General features: G+C 42.4%; 1 protein-coding gene and 1 long non-coding RNA gene across 2 annotated transcripts in view; one reads left to right on the top strand and one right to left on the bottom strand.

The window, feature by feature from the left end:
• dtnbp1b (dystrobrevin binding protein 1b) overlaps positions 1 to 19,912 on the bottom strand; it is a 230,943-nt gene that overhangs the window by 31,782 nt on the left and 179,249 nt on the right. The gene's annotated exons all lie outside the window — the stretch shown is intronic.
• On the top strand, positions 11,443 to 17,403 carry LOC134107178 (uncharacterized). The gene is made up of 3 exons (XR_009942665.1): positions 11,443 to 11,750; positions 16,478 to 16,549; positions 16,648 to 17,403. It is a non-coding gene; the product is annotated as an uncharacterized LOC134107178 (long non-coding RNA).

Here is a 19,912-nt window from a genome sequence, read left to right on the forward strand (position 1 = left end):
TCGTATATTCAGTACTATGGAGAGCGCCGGATTGCAGCAGCGTGGAATACAGTGTAGGCCTGCTGCGTTACACCAGTACGCAGGAACCACAACTGGTGCATGCACATGCTTAATCTGAGCTGGTTTCAATCACATGTTGCCGGTCAGACGCTTTGCACATTGCACACTGCGTACCTCCATCTGCCTTGATCTTCCAGTGTTTTATTCCTGTGTGCAGATGAAATCTAATTAAGTCGAATTCCTCTTTTTACTGAAATCTGACATTCACCTGATTTGTCCTTTAACTTGTTAATATACATAAATAGTAAGCAACCTTTTGAGTTTAAGTTAAGAAAGGTATGCACTAGCCTAAAAATAACTGGAGTGAATGCAAAGATCATAGACGTTAATATAACATGACAGACACACGTCCTCTTGGATAAATCTACTGAGACACGGTCTCAAGCCAAGTCAAAATGCCTGCAAACAGAAAAGGGGAACAAGGAGATGGGAAAAGGCTGGATGTAAAAGGAATAAAACCAGATTTGGATGTTCGTGTCTTTGGATTACTGAAGCAGCAGTGGCGTACAGATGAGGGATATGGGGAGAAACCTCTTTCTATTCACCTTTCCTGCATTTTGACATTCTCCCTCAAATTAAACTGAATGGGATTTTTGAGAAAGAGTTTGTTCAGCTCTTAAATGATACCAGTAGTTTCCTTCTCTTTAATAAACGCCATCCCAAAGTAAATACTACTTATCCCAGATTTGTCTCAACTTAAATCATCGATGGAGAAAAGTGCATTAATCATGTCTGCTTAAGTTAGAAGATTGTGACTTAATTGAGAATGACAGACGTTTTTCCATTTCATTACATCTATTGTATACATTTTCATTTAAACTGCTTATAGAGAAAGAAAAATAAAACAGAATATGTGATCATTTGTGACAAGCATTCAATGAACCATCTCGTACATTTGATTTAATTACAACTCAAGAGCTAACAAAAGACATGTTGGTTTACTGATTTTAAATAGACCGATGTTTCCATCTAGTGGTTGAGTTCTGTGGTAGGAGGTGTTTTTATCAGTGTAATCTCTCAGCAGCAAAAGTGGACCAGCAAAATGATTTGGTTGAAGCCGAGTGTTTATTATTATTTTTTTACAAAAGGAATTATTACTTATCTACAGTTGTAGAGGTGGTGACTACAGGCATAATCTACCGTATTTTCGCGACTATAAGGCGCACTTAAAATCCTTTTTTTTCTAAAAAAACGACGCGTGCGCCTTGTAATCCGGAGCGCTGTATATATATGGATCAATTGGTTGATCAATACTGGGTAACGAGGATCCATTGGAGGGAAAGTCTGGTGCCAGCAGCCGCGGCAATTCCAGCTCCAACAGCGTATTGTAACGGACTGTGTTTTCATGTTCTGGAGCGGAGTTGCCCTTTACAGAGTTTTGGGATGTTCAATGAAGGGCGCACAATGTTACGTCACTCATCTTAGTGCCACCTATGGGGACGCGGGAATTGTTGTTATTTTGGAGAGCGATGGTGTGTTTTTGTTCGGCGTAGGCTACGGCCGACAGTAGCCTGTTTCTCGACAATAAAACCAGAAGATAAGCACATTGTCCAGAGGTTCATTAGCGAGAGTCGCTACAGTATATTAAAGCTCGTAGTTGGATGTCGGGATCGCGCTGACGGTCCGCTGCGAGGCGCCACCGTCTGTTCCAGCGCTGCCTCTCGGTGCAAGATGCAGGAAAGCATTTGCCAAGAATGTTTTCATTAATCAAGAACGAAAGTTGGAGGTTCAGAGATATTGTTAATATCCACATTAACGTTTGAACAACGTTACCATGGGAGTGAAGAGTTTTCAGAACGCTTAAAAACGTTTGATTTAGCACAGCCCGATCTAGTGGATGCATAACGCAGCCCCAGTCAAACGTTTTACTGCAGTATCTTCTATGCACCTTAAAATCCGGTGCGCTCTATATATGAAAATAGTTCTAAAATCGGCGATTTATTGAAGGCGCGCCTTATAATTCAAATACGGTAAATACTAAACCAAATAAAGGAAATACAAGATGTCAGGGCCCCCGAATAACACACACACATACACTCACCGGCCACTTTATTAGGTACCCCATGCTAGTAACGGGTTGGACCCCCTTTTGCCTTCAGAACTGCCTCAATTCTTCGTGGCATAGATTCAACAAGGTGCTGGAAGCATTCCTCAGGGAGTTTGGTCCATATTGACATGATGGCATCACACAGTTGCCGCAGATTTGTCGGCTGCACATCCATGATGCGAATCTCCCGTTCCACCACATCCCAAAGATGCTCTATTGGATTGAGATCTGGTGATTGTGGAGGCCATTTGAGTACAGCGAACTCATTGTCATGTTCAAGAAACCAGTCTGAGATGATTCCAGCTTTATGACATGGCGCTTTATCCTGCTGAAAGTAGCCATCAGAAGTTGGGTACATTGTGGTCATAAAGGGATGGACATGGTCAGCAACAATACTCAGGTAGGCTGTGGCGTTGCAACGATGCTCAATTGGTACCAAGGGGCCCAAAGAGTGCCAAGAAAATATTCCCCACACCATGACACCACCACCACCAGCCTGAACCGTTGATACAAGGCAGGATGGATCCATGCTTTCATGTTGTAGACGCCAAATTCTGACCCTACCATCCGAATGTCGCAGCAGAAATCGAGACTCATCAGACCAGGCAACGTTTTTCCAATCTTCTATTGTCCAATTTCGATGAGCTTGTGCAAATTGTAGCCTCAGTTTCCTGTTCTTAGCTGAAAGGAGTGGCACCCGGTGTGGTCTTCTGCTGCTGTAGCCCATCTGCCTCAAAGTTCGACGTACTGTGCGTTCAGAGATGCTCTTATGCCCACCTTGGTTGTAACGGGTGGTTATTTGAGTCACTGTTGCCCTTCTATCAGCTCGAACCAGTCTGGCCATTCTCCTCTGACCTCTGGCATCAACAAGGCATTTCCGCCCACAGAACTGCCGCTCACTGGATGTTTTTTCTTTTTCGGACCATTCTCTGTAAACCCTAGAGATGGTTGTGCGTGAAAATCCCAGTAGATTAGCAGTTTCTGAAATACTCAGACCAGCCCTTCTGGCACCAACAATCATGCCACGTTCAAAGTCACTCAAATCACCTTTCTTCCCCATACTGATGCTCGGTTTGAACTGCAGGAGATTGTCTTGACAATGTCTACATGCCTAAATGCACTGAGTTGCCGCCATGTGATTGGCTGCTTAAAATTTAAGTGTTAACGAGCAGTTGGACAGGTGTACCTAATAAAGTGGCCGGTGAGTGTATATAAATAATCATATAAAGATGTTCAAAAGAGTAACAAATCTAAAGACAGACGAAATAACTGAATTATTAGCAGGCAGCACGTCAACCTGCTGCGTCGCCCTTCATCCTGGAGAGATTTGTTGGCTCGGAGATTGGACGCCTTTTATCTAGTGTCAGATTTTCTGTAAATTCATACCAGTTACTAAATCACAGGCTCATAGGTATCAAATACAAAGTACTAACTCTACCAGCTCAAATGGTCGGTCCAAATTGCATGTGTATGATAGCCTGTGTTGCTTTGTTATTATACGTTTTATAAGTGCGTCCCCATTTTGACCAACATCCACAACAATGGTTTACTACTGTTCCACTCATCTACCTCAGGGATAGCAGCAAGGCTCCATTAAAGACTACTTGCGGGTACCAAAATCTCTGAGGTAATCTCCGAGCAGACACAACAGGTCATTAAACCGGCTGCTGGTCAGCTAGTCAGGCGAGTAAAGCGAGGCAGGGATCCGCTTGGCTTTCGGTGGGAACGCAGCATAACTCCAACGAAGCATTGAAGCCTCCAAAATTAAAGCGTCATATCTTAAACCAAAGATCCAACGCTCCTGGGAATGCAGGTGGAATTTTTTTTTTTAAAGAAAAAGGGGCTACAGATGCAGAAGAAGTCAGTCATCTCACTGACTGGAAACTCTAAATCTGACTTGAAAGACAGACGTGTGGTTCAATGAAGATTTGAAGAGGAACTGCTGGTTCTGTGATGCCAAAATATTGACTGCTGAAGCATTAATCAAATTAATTCAAAGATTATAAGGCTACATTATCATTTGCACTTTATTTCAATCTCATACATTTTATTTAATATTTTATTATTCTATATTATTAATTACATTTTTATTTTTTATTACTTTTTAGTTAGTTATTTTTGTGTTACGCCTGGCTAAGGCCTTTCAAATTATGTTCAATTTATCTGGTTTAGGTAGTGTTGTTTGTGCAGGTTCACATGCAGATAATAAATGAATGTCCCTATGATGATCACTGTATCAAGTTTTTGCTTGTTAAACTTTATTTACTTTATATTATTATTTATATAAAGTATACGTATACGACACGTGCAGAGCTTCAGAGATGCCGTTGCCCCTGGAAAAAGTATTTCATGCAGCTTTTTGTATGAGTAATATCATACAGGGTCAACCAGCCAGAGCCTGAGATTAGTGTTCAGTTTGTGTGCTCCGCAGGCTGAAGGGTCATCACACACAGCGGAGAGTCTGGCCTTTGCTCAGAATCCTTGGAGGGGGGGCGAATAGCTTCAAGGGCTCTCTTTAAATCATAATTTCAAAATCAACATTTGAAGGGTTAAAGCCCCCCCCCTCCATATACCCTCTCACTACATGAAATGCTCGTGTAGTATGCATGCATGAGGTGATTGTGAAAAACATTTGTTTTCCAGTTCAATGGTTTCATTCTGGCTAAAAATAGCATTTGTTCTAAAGTCCTCATTTGTAGAATTAAACATTTACCCCAGCCATGTTGGTTCAGTCATAAATAAGACATGTACCTTGGATTGCTCCAACGAGCAAACAAGACAAGCAGGCTAAATAAAGCACCGAGCAGTGTCCCGCCTCTGATGAATTGGGCATTTCTACAGTACATATGAAACGTATACTCATGCTTGTCTGTTTCACTGACCTAGAAATATCCCCCTGACTCAGTGAACTTGGATGCAAAGTGAAGTGTCCTCCACATCTGTCGTAAAGGACTAGTGCTTCGCTGCTCATTCTGGAGAATGTGGGGCAGATGCTTCTACTCGACTGGAATTATGCTGTCCCTTAAAACTAAACTTTTACCATATTCGTAGTAGAGACGCTGATGTACCAATTTGACTCTTTGTCCCACATGTGACATCGGCTGAACTCCTGACTCTCCACAGAATGTGTAAATAGAGGTTATATCTATAAAAGGTGGCGAGACCTACGTTGTAGTTGTGGCTACAAATTCAGTGATGTGTTAATGAGAGAAGCTGCCTCTTAATTAGGGCCTGAGCCGACTGAAAGTCGGGCGAAAGCCCTATTGAAATTGCAAGAATTCATTAGGGCCTGAGCCGACTGAAAGTCGGGCGAAAGCCCTATTGAAATTGCAAGAATTATTATTATTATTATTATTATTATTATTTCGCCACTTCGAACGCACTTTCGGGGACTTCATCATGTTCAAAAACTCTTGAATTTTTGCACGCGCATCAGAAGTGCGCAAAATTGACGTATGATTCGGGTCCCGCAATTAGAGGAGAGAAAAAAGAACTCTCTAGCGCCCCCCAAAGTGGCCGCAATGTTAATTTTTTTTTTTACTTTTACCGATCGACTTGGAACCTTTTCACACAGGTTCTCTTGGATGTGCTGTACACAAAAAAAATTATGGTATGCAAATGCGCCTACCGTTTTATGGCCGCCATTTTGAATTTTGTGAAAAACACGTTTTTGCGAACTCCTCCCAGACGCTTGGTCCGATTCTTACGAAATCTTCGGCAAAATGATCGTTGGCTCGATGCGATCAAAAGTTATTGAAAGAATGTTGATATCTCATTTTTCAATAAAGTTATGGACCAATGAAGTTTGTAGGTTTGTGTCCTGAAAGTTCAAAGGCCTATAACTTTTTTTTTTTCTAACCGTCATTTTCACCAAATTTTGAGGACATGTTCACAATGAGTCCTAGAACATCCCCAAATTTTCCCAGAATATTTGAACATTAGGGGGCGCTGTGGTGATTCTGTGTATTTTTGGCCATTTCCTTCAATTTTTGCATTTACAAACGAACGAACTCCTCCGAGAGTTTAAATCCGATCCATTTCAAAATTTGGCAACTGGTTCCTGACAGCCTTGGGGTCAAAAGTTATTAAAATCAAGAGTTTTCATAAAACCACCTGGGCGTGAGCTTGCGTGCAGTTTGGACAATTTTGGACGATTTTTTTCCAAAATGTAAAATGGTATAACTCCAAGGAACATTGATATTTCTGGCTATAAATGTATATTCATGATGCTTGTGTAGGCCTTTAAGTAATGCCATGCAGTGATTTTCGAAAAAGTATAGCGCCACCTATTGGCTTAGGTCAATGCAAAGTTTGTACATTTACATGTCCATTTCCCAGCCCTTTAATCTGATCAACTTCAAATCTGGGAATATAAGACGTAAGACTGTGACGATGGCTCACAGTGAGAATTGGGAGTTTTGGACCAACTTTGTGGCTGTGACGTCGCCATATTCGCATGAAAGTTCAAGCACATCTTCTGAGCCTCGGCACACTCCAAAACTCTTGAAAACCTCTGTGAGTATCCTACGTGATGACCTTTACAGACCTGATGTGCAGTTTTGGATCAAAAGTGAAAAATTGCCTCCATTGCGCCCCCTGGAAGATTTTGACGAAGCCCCGCCCGCACCCTGTTTGACCGACAAGTCCGCTGATTTTTTACCAAATGTATTAAAGGGAGACTTAAAAAAGTCTCTGAGGAATTTTCTCTAAAACAAACAGGAAGGCAGTTATAATTTTTTTAGTGTGAATATTACCTGAATTTTTGGCGGAGAGTGACCAATCCTATTTCAGTGAGTTTTCGAATTCTCAAAGCCATCAGAGGGTTTAGCTCTCCTGGTAAGAGACCGCCCCCCGATCCTATGGTCGTGAGATCGAGTCCCGACGAAATCATACTTTTTTTTTTGTTACTTCTTTTTTTAAACGCGTGTCCGGCTGATCTAACGGACAAAATGATTCAGGTAACTCTCCTTGCTGAGGTTTTTAAATAACTGTACACTTAGAGCAGCTGTGTCACACTCGTTTCAGCCACATACGGCTGCTGGGCACAGCTGCCGTATGTGTGGAGCTGGAGGGGGAGACGTGAGTGACCTGGCGTTTGCCAGCTCTAACGTAATGTATTTCTGTTCAAAGTAACCGCTATTCATGTTTTGCACTTTGTACATCGCCCTTTCTTAATTAATTAGACTCCTGATGTGACTTCAATTGTGTTTATTGAACAATGCTGCAAAATATAGTCCCCAAAGATCGCACTCTCCGCCATTTTGTATTGCGTAATCACAGTGAGCTGGTGGCTCCGTTGGGAAGCAACATACGGGTGGAGATGCAAACACGTTTTGTGATATTACGGGTTACTGTTAAGCAGTGGCGGCTGGTGATGGAAAAAGTAGGGGGGGCTGAGGGAGATTTCTGCCGTTTATTTATTACATTAACACCAAAGTAACGACTTAAAAACAAATAGCATCTAATGTAATTATTATGAATTTAGAATGTCCTTGTAGATTTCAAATATTGTTCTTTCAAAGACAAGGTCATACCAAGTCATACACATCATATTAGGAAACCAAGTCATACAAGGTGAACTTATAATTGCTGTAATTTGCGTCAATATTCAATATACACAAAGAGGCAAATAGTCGCTGTTATTACATGGAGTAACCACTAGATGAAGAAGACTGTGCATTACCAATTGTAATGGTGAGCAAGTCAATAAAAATTATTTACATTGTCTCCAGTGTTCACATAAATCGTACAGCAAACCACCTCTAAGACAGACACACAAAAAAAACATAAAACTCCTCCAGAGACACAACAGCATCTCCTCTGCTCCTCCAGGGACACAACAGCATCTCCTCTGCACCTCCAGGGACACAACAGCATCTCCTCTGCTCCTCCAGAGACACAACAGCATCTCCTCTGCTCCTCCAGGGACACAACAGCATCTCTGGAGGAGCAGAGGAGATGCTGAGTGCCTGGAGGAGCAGAGGAGATGCTGAGTGCTTGGAGGAGCAGATAAGATGCTGAGTGCTTGGAGGAGCAGATGAGATGGTGAGTGCTTGGAGTAGCAGATGAGATGAAATGTTTCATGTCCTGAACACCGTTTTCACACCAGACTCGATCGGTCGCTGCGGTTTTAAAAAGCAAACAAGGGAAGCAAAACAGCGAGTTAGTTACTCCACAGCCGGTTAGCCACGGCTTCCTAGTGTACCATGTCCGCGAAAAGCCTCTAGTGTACGACGCTTCCTTGTCTTTCACCTGCTGTCTGATGTTAATTTGTGGCTGGTCCGGTCCCATTTCTTTTATTTTTTGTTTTTCAGCCAGTGGTCTTCTTTCAAACGGAGTTTGAAGAAGAGATTGCACGGTCAATATGGTGTGGAAATGTCTCATGTAGTTGGTCAATTGGAACTATATTAGGCAGTAATAACAGCTATGGTTTTTATCTTAAAACAAAAAAGGATAACTCTGTTGGACAACTACTCAATTGTCTTGACGACATATAGGCCTGGATGGCTTGGAACTTTTTTAATTTTAATGACTTGGGTCAATGCAAAGTTTCTACATGGCTTAACTGATTCAAACTGAACTTACCAATATATTAAGCCCTGGAGGAAGAGCGTATCTTAGTCAATGTATTATTAATTATTTCATTCAGCAAAGCTCTCTTCAGGAAGACAGCCACTTCGTCATCCAGCGGGTTTGGTTAAAAAGTTAACATATCTTGATGGAGCAAAAGAGGTGGGGTTAGCTGTCGTCCTTGTACCTCGACTAAACCAAGGTGTGAATTAACCTTGATTGAGACTGCGTCTATAAGATATACAGGACAAGAAAAATGCACTGGATGTAAACTGTACGTGTGTTGAATCAATTATACGGACGCAAACTGGAGAACGAGACGAGCGTTTGCTGTGATTCTTGCGCTTCAGACTCTACCTTTATTTTACAGGAATGCATCTTTTTGTTATCGTGGTCATCGTGCCCGAGACCCGTAACGATTACTCTGCAGGTCTTTTGCAGCGGGGCAACAGCCCGGCGTCGGTGGATTCCGTTCGCGAGGCCGCAGATTCAGGTTTGAATGGCAGCCCCGAGAATGATTTGTTTAGTCTCTTTAGTCTTTTTTGACCCGCGAGCCCGGCCGACCGCCGCCCCACCCCGACGTGCGAGAATAGGCGAAGGCCCGTTCATCGCTGCTTGCAGCTTTAATTAGGGCCTGAGCCGACTGAAAGTCGGGCGAAAGCCCTATTGAAATTGCAAGAATTATTATTAGGGCCTGAGCCGACTGCAAGTCGGGCGAAAGCCCTATTGAAATTGCAAGAATTCTTCTTCTTCTTTTTATTATTTCGCCACTTCGAACGCACTTTCGGGGACTTCATCATGTTCAAAAACTCTTGAATTTTTGCATGCGCATCAGAAGTGCGCAAAATTGACGTATGATTGGGGTCCCGCAATTAGAAGAGAAAAAAAAGATCTCTCTAGCGCCCCCCAAAGTGGCCGCAATGTTAATTTTTTTTTTTACTTTTACCGATCGACTTGAAACCTTTTCACACAAGTTCTCTTGGATGTGCTGTACACAAAGAAAATTATGGTATGCAAATGCGCCTACCGTTTTATGGCCGCCATTTTGAATTTTGTGAAAAACACGTTTTTGCGAACTCCTCCCAGACGCTTGGTCCGATTCTTACGAAATCTTCGGCAAAATGATCGTTGGCTCGATGCGATCAAAAGTTATTGAAAGAATGTTGATATCTCATTTTTCAATAAAGTTATGGACCAATGAAGTTTGTAGGTTTGTGTCCAGAAAATTCAAAGGCCTATAACTTTTTTTTTTTCTAACCGTCATTTTCACCAAATTTTGAGGACATGTTCACATTGAGTCCTAGAACATCCCCAAATTTTCCCAGAATATTTGAACATTAGGGGGCGCTGTGGTGATTCTGTGTATTTTTGGCCATTTCCTTCAATTTTTGCATTTACAAACGAACGAACTCCTCCGAGAGTTTAAATCCGATCCATTTCAAAATCTGGCAACTGGTTCCTGACACCCTTGGGGTCAAAAGTTATTAAAATCAAGAGTTTTCATAAAACTACCTGGGCGTGAGCGTGCGTGCAGTTTGGACAATTTTGGAAGATTTTTTTCCAGAACGGAAAATGGTATAACTCCAAGGAACATTGATATTTCTGGCTATAAATGTATATTCATGATGCTTGTGTAGGCCTTTAAGTAATGCCATGCAGTGTTTTTCGAAAAAGTATAGCGCCACCTATTGGCTTAGGTCAATGCAAAGTTTCTACATTTACATGTCCATTTCCTAGCCCTTTAATCTGATCAACTTCAAATCTGGGAATATAAGACGTAAGACTGTGACGATGGCTCACAGTGAGAATTGGGAGTTTTGGACCAACTTTGTGGCTGTGACGTCGCCATATTCGCATGAAAGTTCAAGCACATCTTCTGAGCCTCGGCACACTCCAAAACTCTTGAAAACCTCTGTGAGTATCCTACGTGATGACCTTTACAGACCTGATGTGCAGTTTTGGATCAAAAGTGAAAAATTGCCTCCATTGCGCCCCCTGGAAGATTTTGACGAAGCCCCGCCCGCACCCTGTTTGACCGACAAGTCCGCTGATTTTTTACCAAATGTATTAAAGGGAGACTTAAAAAAGTCTCTGAGGAATTTTCTCTAAAACAAACAGGAAGGCAGTTATAATTTTTTTAGTGTGAATATTTCCTGTATTTTTGGCGGAGAGTGACCGATCCTATTTCAGTGAGTTTTCGAATTCTCAAACCCATCAGAAGGTTTAGCTCTCCTGGTAAGAAACCGCCCCCCCGATCCTATGGTCGTGAGATCGTGTCCCGGCGAAATCAATTTTTTTGTTTTCCTCCTCTTTTTAAACGCGTGTCTTCTGATCTAACGAACAAAATGATTCAGTTTACTCTCCTTGCTGAGGTTATGGACTTTGTACACTTAAGAGCAGGTATGTCAAACTCGTTTCAGTTTAAGGCCAGAAACTGCTCCGTGGCCGCGCATACAGCTGACAGAAGAAGGTAAGGCTGATGCAGGACAGCTGGCTCACGGCGCAGCCGTTTGGCAGCGTGTCGCGGGTTTGACATATCTAACCTAGACAAATAACACGGACAGTTCAATATATTTACATCTGGATTTAAATACACGTATTCTGCAACATACGGGTGGAGATGCAAACACGTTTGGTGATGTAAATAGATGTTACGGGGAAATTTTAAGTTAAAGAACTTCATCACCCAGAATTCCCTATTCTTGGTTGACGGACATGCGCAGACTACGTGCGCACAGCCGCGCACGTAGTCTGCGCATGTTCCGGTTTTGTGTTGAACAGGCAAAGTATCACCGCTCCGTATTTTAAACTGCTAACTACACACCTATACTTCAGGAACTATTACTACTATGTGGATGTAAGCAAAGTGTTCTCATTCCCTCTTGGATGTGTGCAGCCAGTGAGGTACGTTTTGTTTAAGGGCTTGTTATATCTGCTCGACGGCACGGACAGCTAACTGGGATAGCGAGTGGAGCTAGCGGCTGCCGGATGGAGCAGCCAGTCAGCCAGCTTGCTAACTACACACCGGTGCTTACGTCCACATGTACTCAACGAAGTGGAAACGCCTTTGACGGTGAGTGATTACGTTTTCCTTGTGCGTTCTCCAGTCTCACCCAGCATACGTCTTTTAGCTAAGCTAACTACGGTAGCTTTACAGCGTCAAAAGACACCTCTTCACGCTATTAACGCCACTTTGTTTACGTTTCCGTGTGCCCTAAATAACTTGGCCCGATTGAATCACTTTATTTACACACTGAGTAGAACCGTGCTCGCAGCAGCTAACTAACTACTTTGTTGTTTAAAAGCGTCAGCTAAATGACACGTAATGTAATGTGCGTCTTCAATGCTTTTCAATATGTTATATATTCATTTCCTTCACAATGAGCATGAATCTAACATTAAATGATATGATTCATATGCCCCTCATTCCAATGAAATAATATACACACGTCAAGCTCATTATGGAGTTGAAACAACAAATTACTAAACTGTAAACAGTTAATATAAGAGAAAAAAATATTGTAATCAAGATAAATGTTTTTCAAAATGTGTGATTAACTAGTTAATTGTCTATAATCTGTTGACAGCCCTAATCGTATTCTGATAATACACCAAATACTACTGTAACTCTCTGCTGGCAGGTCTCCCTGCTGCCGCCATTCGACCACTGCAGCTCATCCAGAATGCAGCAGCTCGACTGGTCTTCAACCTTCCAAAATACTCCCACACCACTTCTCCGCTCTCTTCTTTGGATACGAGTGGCTGCCCGCATGCAGTTCAAAGCATTGGTACTGACGGACCACGCTGTGAATGGATCGGGAGCAGTCTACATCCGGGACATGGTGAAACCCTGCATCCCAACCCACGCACTCCGATCTGCATCTGGCAAGCTGCTTGTTCCTCCCTCACTGAGAGAAAAGCACTCGACGAGATGGCGACTCTTTGCTGTCCTGCTCCCAGATGGTGGAATGAGCTCTCTGATGACATCAGGACTGCAGAGAGCCTCTACATCTTCCGTCGAAAACTCAAGACACACCTTTTTAGACTCTACCTTGACTAAAACACTAGCAAACCGTAGCACTAACAAATGGTAGCACTTAAATTGTACTTATAATGCCACTTATCTTTAACATGTTTTGGGCGGTGATTTATTCAGTCATGTTTAGTCATATTTTGTTTTTTTTACTTGTCAATATGGTTTGGTACATGCCGAGTTAATCAATACACATTCTAAAGTGCAACGTCCATATGTGAATAAGAGTTGTATACGTTTATCATAGTCAACATGGTGTGGAAATATCCCTTATGTAGTTGGTCAATAGGAACTATAGTAGGCAGAAATAACAGCTAAGGTAATTACAGGTGGATATTTCTGGGAATTAACCTTGATTGAGACTGCATCTATGATATCTAAGATATACAGGACAAGAAAAATGCACTGGATGTGTATATGTGTTGAATCAATTATACAGACGCAAACTGGAGAACGAGACAAGTGTTGCTGTGATACTTATTGTGGTCATCGTGCCCGAGACCCGTAACAATTACTCCGCAGGTCTTTTGCAGCGGGGCAACAGCCCGGCGTCGGTGGATTCCGTTCGCGAGGCCGCAGATTCAGGTTTGAATGGAAGCCCCGAGAGTGATTTGTTTAGTCTCTTTAGTCTTTTTTGACCCGCGAGCCCGGCCGACCGCCGCCCCACCCCGACGTGCGAGAATAGGCGAAGGCCCGTTCATCGCTGCTTGCAGCTTTAATTAGGGCCTGAGCCGACTGAAAGTCGGGCGAAAGCCCTATTGAAATTGCAAGAATTATTATTATTATTATTATTTCGCCACTTCGAACGCACTTTCGGGGACTTCATCATGTTCAAAAACTCTTGAATTTTTGCACGCGCATCAGAAGTGCGCAAAATTGACGTATGATTGGGGTCCCGCAATTAGAGGAGAAAAAAAAGAACTCTCTAGCGCCCCCCAAAGTGGCCGCAATGTTAATTGTTTTTTTTACTTTTACCGATCGACCTGGAACCTTTTCACACAGGTGCTCTTGGATGTGCTGTACACAAAAAAAATTATGGTATGCAAATGCGCCTACCGTTTTATGGCCGCCATTTTGAATTTTGTGAAAAACACGTTTTTGCGAACTCCTCCCAGACGCTTGGTCCGATTCTTACGAAATCTTCGGCAAAATGATCGTTGGCTCGATGCGATCAAAAGTTATTGAAAGAATGTTGATATCTCATTTTTCAATAAAGTTATGGACCAATGAAGTTTGTAGGTTTGTGTCCTGAAAGTTCAAAGGCCTATAACTTTTTTTTTTTCTAACCGTCATTTTCACCAAATTTTGAGGACATGTTCACAATGAGTCCTAGAACATCCCCAAATTTTCCCAGAATATTTGAACATTAGGGGGCGCTGTGGTGATTCTGTGTATTTTTGGCCATTTCCTTCAATTCTTGCATTTACAAACGAACGAACTCCTCCGAGAGTTTAAATCCGATCCATTTAAAAATCTGGCAACTGGTTCCTGACACCCTTGGGGTCAAAAGTTATTAAAATCAAGAGTTTTCATAAAACTACCTGGGCGTGAGCTTGCGTGCAGTTTGGACAATTTTGGAAGATTTTTTTCCAAAATGTAAAATGGTATAACTCCAAGGAACATTGATATTTCTGGCTAGAAATGTATATTCATGATGCTTGTCTAGGCCTTTAAGTAATGCCATGCAGTGATTTTCGAAAAAGTATAGCGCCACCTATTGGCTTAGGTCAATGCAAAGTTTCTACATTTACATGTCCATTTCCTAGCCCTTTAATGTGATCAACTTCAAATCTGGGAATATAAGACGTAAGACGGTGACGATGGCTCACAGTGAGAATTGGGAGTTTTGGACCAACTTTGTTGCTGTGACGACGTCATCTTTGCATGAAAGTTCAAGCACATCTTCTGAGCCTCGGCACACTCCAAAACTCTTGAAAACCTCTGTGAGTATCCTACGTGATGACCTTTACAGACCTGATGTGCAGTTTTGGATCAAAAGTGAAAAATTGCCTCCATTGCGCCCCCTGGAAGATTTTGACGAAGCCCCGCCCGCACCCTGTTTGACCGACAAGTCCGCTGATTTTTTACCAAATGTATTAAAGGGAGACTTAAAAAAGTCTCTGAGGAATTTTCTCTAAAACCAACAGGAAGGCAGTTATAATTTTTTTAGTGTGAATATTACCTCAATTTTTGGCGGAGAGTGACCAATCCTATTTCAGTGAGTTTTCGAATTCTCACATCCAGCTGGAAGAATAGCTCAGTGAGTAAGGTGTTGGCCCCCCGATGCAATGGTCGTGAGATCGACTCCCGACGAAATCATACTTTTTTTTTTTTTCTTCTTTTTTTAAACGTGTGTCCGGCTGATCTAACGGACAAAATGATTCAGTTTACTCTCCTTGCTGAGGTTATTAAATAACTGTACACGTTAGAGCAGCTGTGTCACACTCGTTTCAGCCACATACGGCTGCTGGGCACAGCTGCCGTATGTGTGGAGCTGGAGGGAGGAGCTGGCGTTGCAGCCCGGTACGGTCTGGACGGTGCAGCCGTTCGCCAGCGTGTCGCGAGTTTGACACATCTAACCTAGAAAAATAACACGGACAGTTCAATATATTTACATCTGAATTTAAATACACGTATTCTGCCACATACGGGTGGAGATGCAAACACGTTTTGGGATTTTACTAGATGTTACGGGGAACTGTTACGTTAAAGAACTCAATTACCCAGCAGTCTTTGTTGACGGACATGCGCAGAGTAGAGGGCGGCTCGTAGTGTCGCGTGAGTTAATGCTGTTATCGCGAGAGGTCGCCATTGAAGCCCCGGCGTTGAACAGCTGCAGCTCGTATCAAGTCCGTATTTTATATTTTAAACTGCTAGCTACACACCTATGCTTAAATCCAAACGGACTAAACCAAGTGGAAACGCTTTGGTAGGTGAGTGATGACTTTTTCCTTGTGCGTTCTTCAGTCTTACCCACTTAAATAGCGGGGATACTGTAAACATGCTAACACTAATTCGGTGCTATTAGCTGCTTAAGGGACGTCCCGTCACAAACATCTCTTTTTTTCCGCGTCTCCGGCTGATCTAACGAACAAAGTGGTTCAGATTACTCTATTTGCTGAGGTTATTGACTTAAATAACTACACTTTAGAGCAGATTTGTCACACTAATTTGAGTTTACTGCCGGCTGTGGCTGCTGTGCACTATTTAGCACAGCCCAGGGCAGCCTATGCTATGCTTGAAGAACATCAACTAGCATACGTATTTTGTTCCTGTAAAGCTAACTACGGTAGCTTCACGGGAATAAAAGACCCCTCTTCACGCTATTAGCGCCACTTTGTTTACGTTTCCGTGTGCCCTAAATAACTTGGCCCGATTGAATCACTTTATTTACACACTACTACTCGCAGCAGCTAACTAACTACTTTGTTGTTTAAAAGCGTCAGCTAAATGACACGTAATGTAATGTGCGTCTTCAATGCTTTTCAATGTTATATATTTATTTCCTTCACAATGAGCATGAATCTAACATTAAATGATATGATTAATATGCCCCTCATTCCAATGAAATAATATACACACGTCAAGCTCATTATGGAGTTGAAACAACAAATTACTAAACTGTAAACAGTTAATATAAGAGAAAAAAATATTGTTATCAAGATAAATGTTTTACAAAATGTGTGATTAACTAGTTAATTGTCTATAATCTGTTGACAGCCCTAATCGTATTCTGATAATACATGTTGGTGCTCAAATACTTTCAGATGCCACGTGCAAAGTCATGCCACCATCAATGGGAATGGCACATTGGACACGTGGCTTTCAACTCCAGCGAGGTGGGAAAGCATTTCTTTATGTATATTTTGTTCTGTCTGCATAATTGTAAAACACAGACACCCAACTAATTCTCTCCTTCCCCGACTCGGACACTCAGGTGGCGGCACGGATCTCTGCATGTCTGACTGACATCTCCCAGTGGATGTCCGCCCATCACCTGAAGATCAACCCCGACAAGACTGAACTACTTCTCTTCCCTGGAAAAAACTCGCCCACTCAGGACCTGACTGTTAACTTTGGCGAACACCGTTAACATCAGGAGAATACGACCCCTTCTCACTCAGAAGGCGGCGCAGGTACAGATTCAGGCTCTTGTCATCTCTCGCCTCGACTACTGTAACTCTCTGCTGGCGGGTCTCCCTGCTACCGCCATACGACCACTGCAGCTCATCCAGAATGCAGCAGCTCGACTGGTCTTCAACCTTCTGAAATACTCCCACACCACACCGCTTCTCCGTTCTCTTCATTGGTTACTAGTGGCTCCCCGCATCCAGTTCAAAGCATTGGTACTGACGTACCACGCTGTGAATGGATCGGGACCAGTCTACATCCGGGACATGGTTAAACCCTACATCCCAACCCACACACTCCGATCTGCATCTGCCACGCTGCTTGTTCCTCCCTCACTGAGAGAAAAGCACTCGACGAGATCGCGACTCTTTGCTGTCCTGCTCCCAGATGGTGGAATGAGCTCTCTGATGACATCAGGACCGCAGAGAGCCTCTCCATCTTCCGTCGAAAACTCAAGACACACCTTTTTAGACTCTACCTTGACCAAAACACTAGCAAACCGTAGCACTAACAAATGGTAGCACTTAAATTGTACTTATAATGCCACTTATCTTTAACATGTTTTGGGCGGTGATTTATTCAGTCATGTTTAGTCATATTTTGTTTTTTTTACTTGTCAATATGGTTTGGTACATGCCGAGTTAATCAATACACATTCTAAAGTGCAACGTCCATATGTGAATAAGAGTTGTATACGTTTTATGATAGTCAATATGGTGTGGAAATGTCTCATGTAGTTGGTCAATTGGAACTATATTAGGCAGTAATAACAGCTATGGTTTTTATCTTAAAACAAAAAAGGATAACTCTGTTGGACAACTACTCAATTGTCTTGACGACATATAGGCCTGGATGGCTTGGAACTTTTTTAATTTTAATGACTTGGGTCAATGCAAAGTTTCTACATGGCTTAACTGATTCAAACTGAACTTACCAATATATTAAGCCCTGGAGGAAGAGCGTATCTTAGTCAATGTATTATTAATTATTTCATTCAGCAAAGCTCTCTTCAGGAAGACAGCCACGTCGTCATCCAGCGGGTTTGGTTAAAAAATTAACATATCTTGATGGAGCAAAAGAGGTGGGGTTAGCTGTCGTCCTTGTACCTCGACTAAACCAAGGTGTGAATTAACCTTGATTGAGACTGCGTCTATAAGATATACAGGACAAGAAAAATGCACTGGATGTAAACTGTACGCGTGTTGAATCAATTATACGGACGCAAACTGGAGAACGAGACGAGCGTTTCCTGTGATTCTTGCGCTTCAGACTCTACCTTTATTTTACAGGAATGCATCTTTTTGTTATCGTGGTCATCGTGCCCGAGACCCCTAACGATTCCTCCGCAGGTCTTTTGCAGCGGGGCAACAGCCCGGCGTCGGTGGATTCCGTTCGCAAGGCCGCAGATTCAGGTTTGAATGGCAGCCCCGAGAGTGATTTGTTTAGTCTCTTTAGTCTTTTTTGACCCGCGAGCCCCGCCGACCGCCGCCCCACCCCAACGTGCGAGAATAGGCGAAGGCCCGTTCATCGCTGCTTGCAGCTTTAATTATTATTATTTCGCCACTTCGAACGCACTTTTGGGGACTTCATCATGTTCAAAAACTCTTGAATTTTTGCACGCGCATCAGAAGTGCGCAAAATTGACGTATGATTGGGGTCCCGCAATTAGAGGAGAAAAAAAAGAACTCTCTAGCGCCCCCCAAAGTGGCCGCAATGTTAATTGATTTTTTTACTTTTACCGATCGACCTGGAACCTTTTCACACAGGTGCTCTTGGATGTGCTGTACACAAAAAAAATTATGGTATGCAAATGCGCCTACCGTTTTATGGCCGCCATTTTGAATTTTGTGAAAAACACGTTTTTGCGAACTCCTCCCAGACGCTTGATCCGATTCTTACGAAATCTTCGGCAAAATGATCGTTGGCTCGATGCGATCAAAAGTTATTGAAAGAATGTTGATATCTCATTTTTCAATAAAGTTATGGACCAATGAAGTTTGTAGGTTTGTGTCCTGAAAGTTCAAAGTCCTATAACTTTTTTTTTTCCAACCCCCATTTTCACCAAATTTTGAGGACATGTTCACAATGAGTCCTAGAACATCCCCAAATTTTCCCAGAATATTTGAACATTAGGGGGCGCTGTAGTGATTCTGTGTATTTTTGGCCATTTCCTTCAATTTTTGCATTTACAAACGAACGAACTCCTCCGAGAGTTTAAATCCGATCCATTTAAAAATCTGGCAACTGGTTCCTGACAGCCTTGGGGTCAAAAGTTATTAAAATCAAGAGTTTTCATAAAACCACCTGGGCGTGAGCTTGCGTGCAGTTTGGACAATTTTGGACGATTTTTTTCCAAAATGTAAAATGGTATAACTCCAAGGAACATTGATATTTCTGGCTATAAATGTATATTCATGATGCTTGTGTAAGCCTTTAAGTAATGCCATGCAGTGATTTTCGAAAAAGTATAGCGCCACCTATTGGCTTAGGTCAATGCAAAGTTTGTACATTTACATGTCCATTTCCCAGCCCTTTAATCTGATCAACTTCAAATCTGGGAATATAAGACGTAAGACTGTGACGATGGCTCACAGTGAGAATTGGGAGTTTTGGACCAACTTTGTGGCTGTGACGTCGCCATATTCGCATGAAAGTTCAAGCACATCTTCTGAGCCTCGGCACACTCCAAAACTCTTGAAAACCTCTGTGAGTATCCTACGTGATGACCTTTACAGACCTGATGTGCAGTTTTGGATCAAAAGTGAAAAATTGCCTCCATTGCGCCCCCTGGAAGATTTTGACGAAGCCCCGCCCGCACCCTGTTTGACCGACAAGTCCGCTGATTTTTTACCAAATGTATTAAAGGGAGACTTAAAAAAGTCTCTGAGGAATTTTCTCTAAAACAAACAGGAAGGCAGTTATAATTTTTTTAGTGTGAATATTACCTGAATTTTTGGCGGAGAGTGACCAATCCTATTTGAGTGAGTTTTCGAATTCTCAAAGCCATCAGAGGGTTTAGCTCTCCTGGTAAGAGACCGCCCCCCGATCCTATGGTCGTGAGATCGAGTCCC

The sequence above is a fragment of the Pungitius pungitius genome, chromosome 17 (assembly GCF_949316345.1).
Source record: "Pungitius pungitius chromosome 17, fPunPun2.1, whole genome shotgun sequence".
Taxonomy (NCBI): Eukaryota; Metazoa; Chordata; class Actinopteri; order Perciformes; family Gasterosteidae; genus Pungitius; species Pungitius pungitius.